This window comes from Tupaia chinensis, unplaced genomic scaffold (genome assembly GCF_000334495.1).
Source record: "Tupaia chinensis unplaced genomic scaffold, TupChi_1.0 Scaffold000423_1, whole genome shotgun sequence".
In the NCBI taxonomy this organism is placed as follows: domain Eukaryota; kingdom Metazoa; phylum Chordata; class Mammalia; order Scandentia; family Tupaiidae; genus Tupaia; species Tupaia belangeri.
In genome coordinates, this window is record NW_006159928.1 from 5,897,687 (window position 1) to 5,905,269 (window position 7,583).

The following is a 7,583-nucleotide window of genomic DNA, read 5'->3' on the forward strand; positions in this document are numbered from 1 at the left end:
AAAGAAAAGGAAAGGAAAGGAAAGGAAAGGAAAGGAAAGGAAAGGAAGTGGAGGGAGGGCTGGAGAGAGGACATGCCTATCTATCTGAGTACGTTTTAACTTCTTTATCTTAAAATGAGGGACTAGAACTATGTATATTTTTTTCTCAAATTAGTGTCTAAGGACCCAAGAGATCCAAAATCCTATGCAAAGTAGGTATTTTTTTATTTAAATGATTAACTGAAAAATTACTATAACCTTATTTTGGACCATATTCTAATGGACTTCTTTTTTTTTAAAAAAGAATTATTTTATTTAACTTTATTTATTTATTTATTTATTTATTTATTTATTTATTTAATTTGACCAGAGAAGGACAGAGAGAGAGAAAGAGAGAGGGTAAGTGAGAAAACAAGCTGCCAGGTTCAGAACTTGAACACCAGGGTCAGCCATGTGGGAGTCCAGTGCCCTTTACCACTATGGCACCTGGCAGCCCCCTAATGGACTCCTGCCTCTTGATTCAGTTTCTGAAGTTGTGTTTGCATTTGTGACTGTGATAGGAACATGTTTCAGCTGCATACAGCAGCCACATTCAGAGTTTCTGAAAGACGTTTTCACATTGGAACCCAGCACACCTACGCATGGGGATATAAACGCGACAGTAGTCTCCTGAGGTAGTATTTATCCTTTTATATAGAAAATACCCTATTCCCTTCGTCTCCACTCCCAGCTGGTCAGGACTCACTATCAAGCCATAGTCTTCAGTTAGAAAAGTCATAGCACATGACTGTGAGCTTGTTTAGGCTGCTCTTTTGTTTTGCAGTGTACATATTCCATTGAAAGACATCTTATGTTAGGTCATCGGGAAAGTCATGATGTATTTTTCTATGCAAAAATGTGTCATGACTTTCCAATGACCCAAAACAAATCTTGTTTCCTAAGGTATTTAATAAATTGGATCTTTGACAGGAAGATGTAAATCGTTACATGTGAGTACTATGCCATTTAATAGGGGATCCTGGAGCCAATCCCCCACAGATAACAAGGCAGGACTCTAGTTGGATCTACAGACTTGATTTGATTTGGGTTAAATATTTCAGGCAAGAATACCTAATAGGGGTTGGCCACACAGCCTAGTAGTTAAGGGAGCAAAAGGTATGCAGGAGGTATGGGATGGAGGGATATCTGACTGTTTATAGGAAAATGTGTCTTTGTGGGATCTCTGAACGTGATCCTTGGTCTGCTGGTCTCCCAATAATATGGGGAAAAGCACCATCCAGACATTTACTTGGGAGGACCATTTTCCCTGTAACCTGCAGAGCAAACAAACCAAGACACTTGTCAGAATACCCTTATTTATAGTTACATCCCTTTCGAGACCTGTTCAGCTCCCAATGTGCCTCTATTGTGCAAGAACAGCATTTCATGAGAAGTGTTTATGTTGGGGTGCAGCATCTTTGTCACAGGCCCTGGCAGCACCTCAGTTACTTCTTAGTGTGAGCTCTGAGTGCTCCAGGAGATCTTCTAACAACCAGCCTTTTTCTCTGTTTAAAAGGTCTCTCTGCAGTAATAGAGGTGAGTCTTGCAATAGGTTGGAACTCTCCACGGTATCAGCACTTGAAAGCAAAGAAGGAAGAGGAGAGCTGCTCCTCTACAATGGTACCCTTTAGCCTCAAGTGCCTGTTTTATTTTGGAGACAAAGTGTCATGCTTCAGAGCCACAGATGTGATTGTTAGGGGCTCATGACCTCTGGAGGTTGATGAAAATACTAAGTTCTGGGAGAGACTAGAGTAGATCAAGAGTATTCCTTGATACACTGCCAGCTGTTCACCAACATTTGTTTCCTCCTCTTCATGACATACAGTCAGACTATATTTTTCAGCCTTCCTTGCAAGTAATGGAAACTGAGGTCTAATTAATGGAACAGGCATAGAGAGATGGAGGAATGGAGAAGAGGTTGTGGTGTGATCATGACCCATTGAGTGTGTACCACTTCTGGCCTGGCCCAGAAAAACTTCCCATGTGCTCTCTCATTCATTTTCCTTTCTCTTTGGACTGGGTGGAATAGAAGTAGCCCCCAGGCCAGGCTTGTAAGTTGTCAGAGCCTCCCTCTATCTGAGTTCCTAAGTGACCATGAATGACTGCATGGAGGGGTAGGTACCAGCCCTCCAACACATCCCCCCCACCCCCACCCCGGCTGTTAAAGAGCAAAACAAGAATTATCCACTGTAATTGAGTCTACCTTAGCAAATGTAATCTCTAAAGCAGTTTCACATGCACCTTTTGGCAGGAAGCCTGTAAAATCATCCAAAAACCCTTAAGTGCCCTGCCTTGCCAATAAGCTGTTAGCAAGTCTTAACTCAGGAGATCTGCCTTTCCTGGCATTCTGAGATGCAGAAGTCCTAAATTACTTCCAGCTGAAGTGGAAAATAAACAAAACAAAACAGAAACTCATCTGTGGTAGACAGAATAACATCCCCTTCCCAAAGACATCCATGTTTTAGTCCCTGGAACCTGCAAATACATTATCTTAGGTGGTGAAAGAGACTTAGCAGATATGACTTAGCAGATATGATTTAGCTACTGATCCGGACACGGGGAGATTATCCTGAATTACCAAGATGGACTCTATCTAATCACATGGAAACAGTGAAAAAGGAAGTCAACAAAGTGGCCCTGAGAGAGGTGACAGGGGAATTTGATCCACTGTTGCTATCTTTGAGATGGAGGAAGGATCCATGAGGCAAGGACTACAGGCAACTTCTAGAGGCTGGAAAAGACAAGACAACGGAATTCTCAGTCCCTTTGAAAAGGAACACAGCCTTGTGGATGCCTTGATTTTAGCTCCGTGAGACTCATCTTGGGCTTTTGACCCAAGAGACTGTCAGATAATACACTGATTACTGTTTTCAGTCATTATGTTTGTGATCATTTGTTCTAGCAGCAATAGCAAACTAATACACATCCCATACAAAGCCCTTAAGTTAAAAAAATAGGTATCTCTGTACAATAGGCACATTCAAAGGTCTCTAATACATAGCGTCTATCTCTGGAAATAAGGGTACTTTATTCATGCATTTTGACATGGGGATGTTCCTCAGTGGCTGAAATAGATCCACTTGACTGTAGAGGAAATTATAAACATTTGGTCAGTGTCGGGACTCACTTGGCAGAACACGGTTTTTTAGGTGGGGGGTGGGGGCTGTGGATTAGAAATGAACATAAAAATAAACACAAAAAGACATACAAGTATAGCAAAATGAGGATTGGGCGGGCCCAACTTCTCTAATGAAAAGCTGTGACCCAGAACCAGCCTCAGGTTTATTCTTTTCTTTTTTTTTGAGAGATTTTCACTGTAGGGCGCGTGTGCTCGCCAGCCAGACAGAGAGAGACATAGAGACAGAAAGCGAGAAATCACCCCCCAGGGGGGATGGTCACGCCGCAATCCCTTCTCCTCCATTCTCCTCTCGGGATCTTGGGCACGCACGCACACGCGCCCGGCGTGAGTTTTAAGCCACCGGGTCCGGGACGTGAACCGCGGTCGACTACATGGGAGTCTAGCGACAGCCATTACGCTAACTGCTGGTTCCCAAGGTTTATTCTTTTAAAGGACAGAAAATGGGGGAAGAAGAAATGAAATGTAAAGCCAGTTCGTTTTGGATGTAAATTGTTTGAAGATGTAAAAATGACTGGCGCGAGTTTTTTTTTTTTTATATCTTTTTGGGGCAAAATTAATAAACACACATGGCTTCCTTTAGCCTGATACTGCTTTGTGGTATCAGCAACAGACAAATTAGCGTTTTTGTATACAGATGCTTTCACTGCCATACAAATGAAGCTCACAAAGCCATGTTTCTACATGTGTCTAAAGGTAATCATGTTTGCTCAGATTAGCTGCTCTCCACAGATCAGTCAGTCCTGTAAGATGCCAGCTATCTAAATATTGGAATTGTGTAGCCAGGTGTAGATCAGCTATGCCTATCAGTAACTTTTAAATTTTCATCTGGATGTTCTGGCAAGCACTGACATATCCAGGCTGTGAGAGATTTGGTTAGAACTACAGAAGTTCTCATGTACCAGGAGACCAATGACACATAGCCCTGGGTGTCTGTGGAGTCATGGTTTACTGATCAGGATGAGCTGCTGAATATTGTGGTCAGGCCCATGGGCAAGTGACACTTAAGATTTTGTTTCTAAATCACCACTCCTCCTGTACTGTTGAAATGTGGGTAGCTACTTCTTCTCTCAATTAGGGTGTCATCCTTCTAATTCATACCAAGTAAAACAGCTGGAAAATAAAACTTCGTGGGAGGGAGGAAGGACAGGGAGGAGGGAAGGGAGTTAACACACAGTTAGGAATGGATTCAGATCTCATCCCACTTCTCCCATGGACTCAGTGTTGGATCTTGCGTTGACCTCCCTGATGGTTAACTTCCCAGAAATCTGGAAGGCGATGAACAATGCCTACTGTATCAAGGTGTGAGAATTCATGCACAGGAGTAAAGGATGAGGAAGCCAAGTGTAACAGCAACTGCTTTTATAAATTCTCGGAATACATTAGAGTTTCTTTTGTTTTAAGGACTGTAATGAGTTTGTTGAGTCATTTCTGAGTTGGACATATCCTTATGTACTGAATATTCCTAAAGCTACAGTAATGTTCGTGTTGCAGTTATAATACAGTTCTGAAGATCAAATCCTGTCATCTTTGTACATGGTCATTGAAGTTTCTCTCTCTTACTCTAAGAATTCTGCATTGTAGATTTCATTCTTACTCTGAGGTCAATAGGGGTCCAAAACGTATTTTAAATCATTTATTTCTTAACATATATGCTAACTCTGTTAAAAGAATTGGGAAACAGGGCCAGCAGGTGGTATAGTAGTTAAGACACTGGACTCCCACATGGCCAACTGTAGTTTGATTCCCGGACCTGATGGCTTGAAACTCATGCCAGAAGAATGTGCATATGTTCCCAAAGTTCCAGGAAGAGAATGGAGGAGAAAAGATTGCAATGTGTCCATCCCCCTGAGGGTCAATTTCTTGCTTTCTGTTTCTTTGTCTCTCTGGCAAGTGCACACACCCTATAGCAAAAATTTCTCTAAAAAAAAAAAAAAAAAAGAATTGGAAAACAAATAAGGTGTAGAAATTACATCAAAGGAGTATGTAAAGTCTAATTTGTTTGTTTACATATTTATTTCTTCCATGAGCAAGAGACACTCAGAGATAAAGAGGGAGAGAGATAACATCCTTAACAGGATCTTGATGGCACAATCTACACCTAGCCTCCACCAGCCCTAGGTCATAGGCATACCTGAACCCGGTGTACTCAGGGTGGTCTCTGGACACAAACGCAGAACCTCCCCATGTGGGTCAGCCTCACAGAGCATTGCATTTTACTGCTACACCACTTTCAGGCTCATAATTCATTTTTATTAAAACCATTTATTGCATTTTTAAAATAAATAAATGTATATTAAAAAGACTTTTCATTAGTTTATAACCCATTTTCCTTTTTTTTTTGAGCTAGTTCATTTTCCTTTTCTTTTTTTTCTTTTTGAGCTAGTCCTCATATCTTGTTTGCTTAACTGCTTTTTCCTTCTACCAAGTACATTGAATCATTCAGTGAAAAAGAATACAGTGCCTTGTTTTATATAAAGAAATAAATAAATACAAACAAAACCAAATCAAACTGCTAACTAATATAGGAAACGCCCCCCCCCACACACACACACACAATTCCCTGAAGAAATATGTATTAGCAATATTGTTAGAAATTCAGTTATTCGTTATATGAAATCAGGACATTAAAACCACACCCCACTGCCTTCTGCCTGTACCTTTCACCCTGCTTCAGGCCATGGAATAGTGTGTTGCAGCTGCCTTGGTAATAATTTGTCCATCAGCGGGAAAGCCCAAGATGCTTGGTGGGCCTGATGAAGGAGAGAACAGTGTGCCCATGATTTGCTGTGTCCTTAGATGTTGGCAGTAGCATACCCTGGTTATGAGCTGATTAGGTTTTTCAACATGTTTTCCTGCCTTAAGAAATTTTCCAGGTACAGTACTATTTTCTTTCAGTGGCTGAAGCTGCCAGCTGCCATCAGACTGGTGTTGCTGGTCTTTTTAACAAACAAGAAAGGTTGACATATGATGTTTTTGGCTCCTCCAGTAGTCTAGAAACTAACAAAGCATCTTCCACCCACCGAACAAACTTCTGCTTCTCCCCTGCTCTTCCGCAGAGCTATGGTCTTCAAATTTTTTTTTGGTAAGTACCCCTTGAAAAAATGTTTTTGAAACTGTGTACTCGAGCCAGCAGGTGGCATGGAGGTTAAGGCACCTGGGTCCTAAATGGCCAACTGAGTGCTACAAGTCCCAAACCCAGAGGCCTAAAAATCATGCCAGGTGTATGTGTGTGTGTGCCCAAAATCCTGAGAGGAGAATGGAGAAGAATTGCAGCATGGCTCTCCCCTCCCCCTGAGTGTGGGGAGGTGAGTTTTCACTTTTGCTCTGTTTGTCTCTTTCTCTGTAGAATAAAAGCACCATATGACAAAAATCTAACCCCTGCAAAAACCCCCAAACCTGTGTACTTTCTCACTTTTTAAACTCAACATAAATATTTTCATCATTTTTTTAAAAACAGAAAGTAGAAAACATTACACATTTCATCAGTTGAAATGCAATGATGATTGACTATGTTTGGAATATCTATTTCATGACATTATTTGATAAAATAGGTTTGGGTGACCTTACTGAATAACATGTTAGATATGAAAGAAATCAATAAAAAAAAATATAGACTTTATCCAACATGTCTTGAAAAATCTGGTGTTTCCTGAAAACATTGCAGTTGCTTTAAAAATAATCAACATCACTTACGTGGATTACTGCTGTGTTCTGAACTCAGAACTTCCCAGTAGCGGTCAACTTTAGTTGTACAAACTTGTTCACAGGACAAGACACAGAAAGCTCTGAGGCTTCCCTGAGCCAATGTACAGATTGTTTAGGGCAGCACACCAGAATTAATTTTAAGCTATGTGACTAGTCTGACTTTATTTTGAAAAGTGGGAGGAAAAATATTGTTGATGCCAAGAAGCTTTCAGTTTTAGAAAGGAGTACGCATGGAAATCGAGGCTATAGAACTTCATTTTTGTCAAACTGTCCCTGCTGCTGTCCCTTTGGAAAAGCCCATTTGAAGAAGGCTGGAGTGGAGACTATGGAGTAAATCATGGACCAGGCAACTGACTGGAGTAGGAGGAGCAGGTCAGGCAGACTGAGGGATACCACAGGGCGCTCCATCTATACCATACGTGCAGTATTTGGAGGGTGTGCTGAGGCTCATTCTGGCTCAGGCATTTACCTCCAACAGAAGAGGTTGGGGGAGGGTCTCCCAAGGCAGCAGGCTCCGATTACTCATGGACTCAGCCCCCTCAGTTTATTCAAGTTGCTAGATCACTAGACAGGTAACCAGTCTCTGGTTTATGACCTGAACATTTATTGAGTATCTGTCATGTGACAGGCACTGTCCTTGGTACCAGAGATATTTTGTATTCAATACAAAATTATACATTTGTGGCCCCCGGCACGCAGCGGCGGCGGCGGCAGATCAGCC

At 41.6% G+C, this 7,583-nt stretch overlaps 1 protein-coding gene across 4 annotated transcripts in view; it reads left to right on the top strand.

The window, feature by feature from the left end:
- CRADD (CARD and death domain containing adaptor protein) overlaps nucleotides 1–7,583 on the top strand; it is a 334,868-nt gene that overhangs the window by 267,389 nt on the left and 59,896 nt on the right. The gene's annotated exons all lie outside the window — the stretch shown is intronic.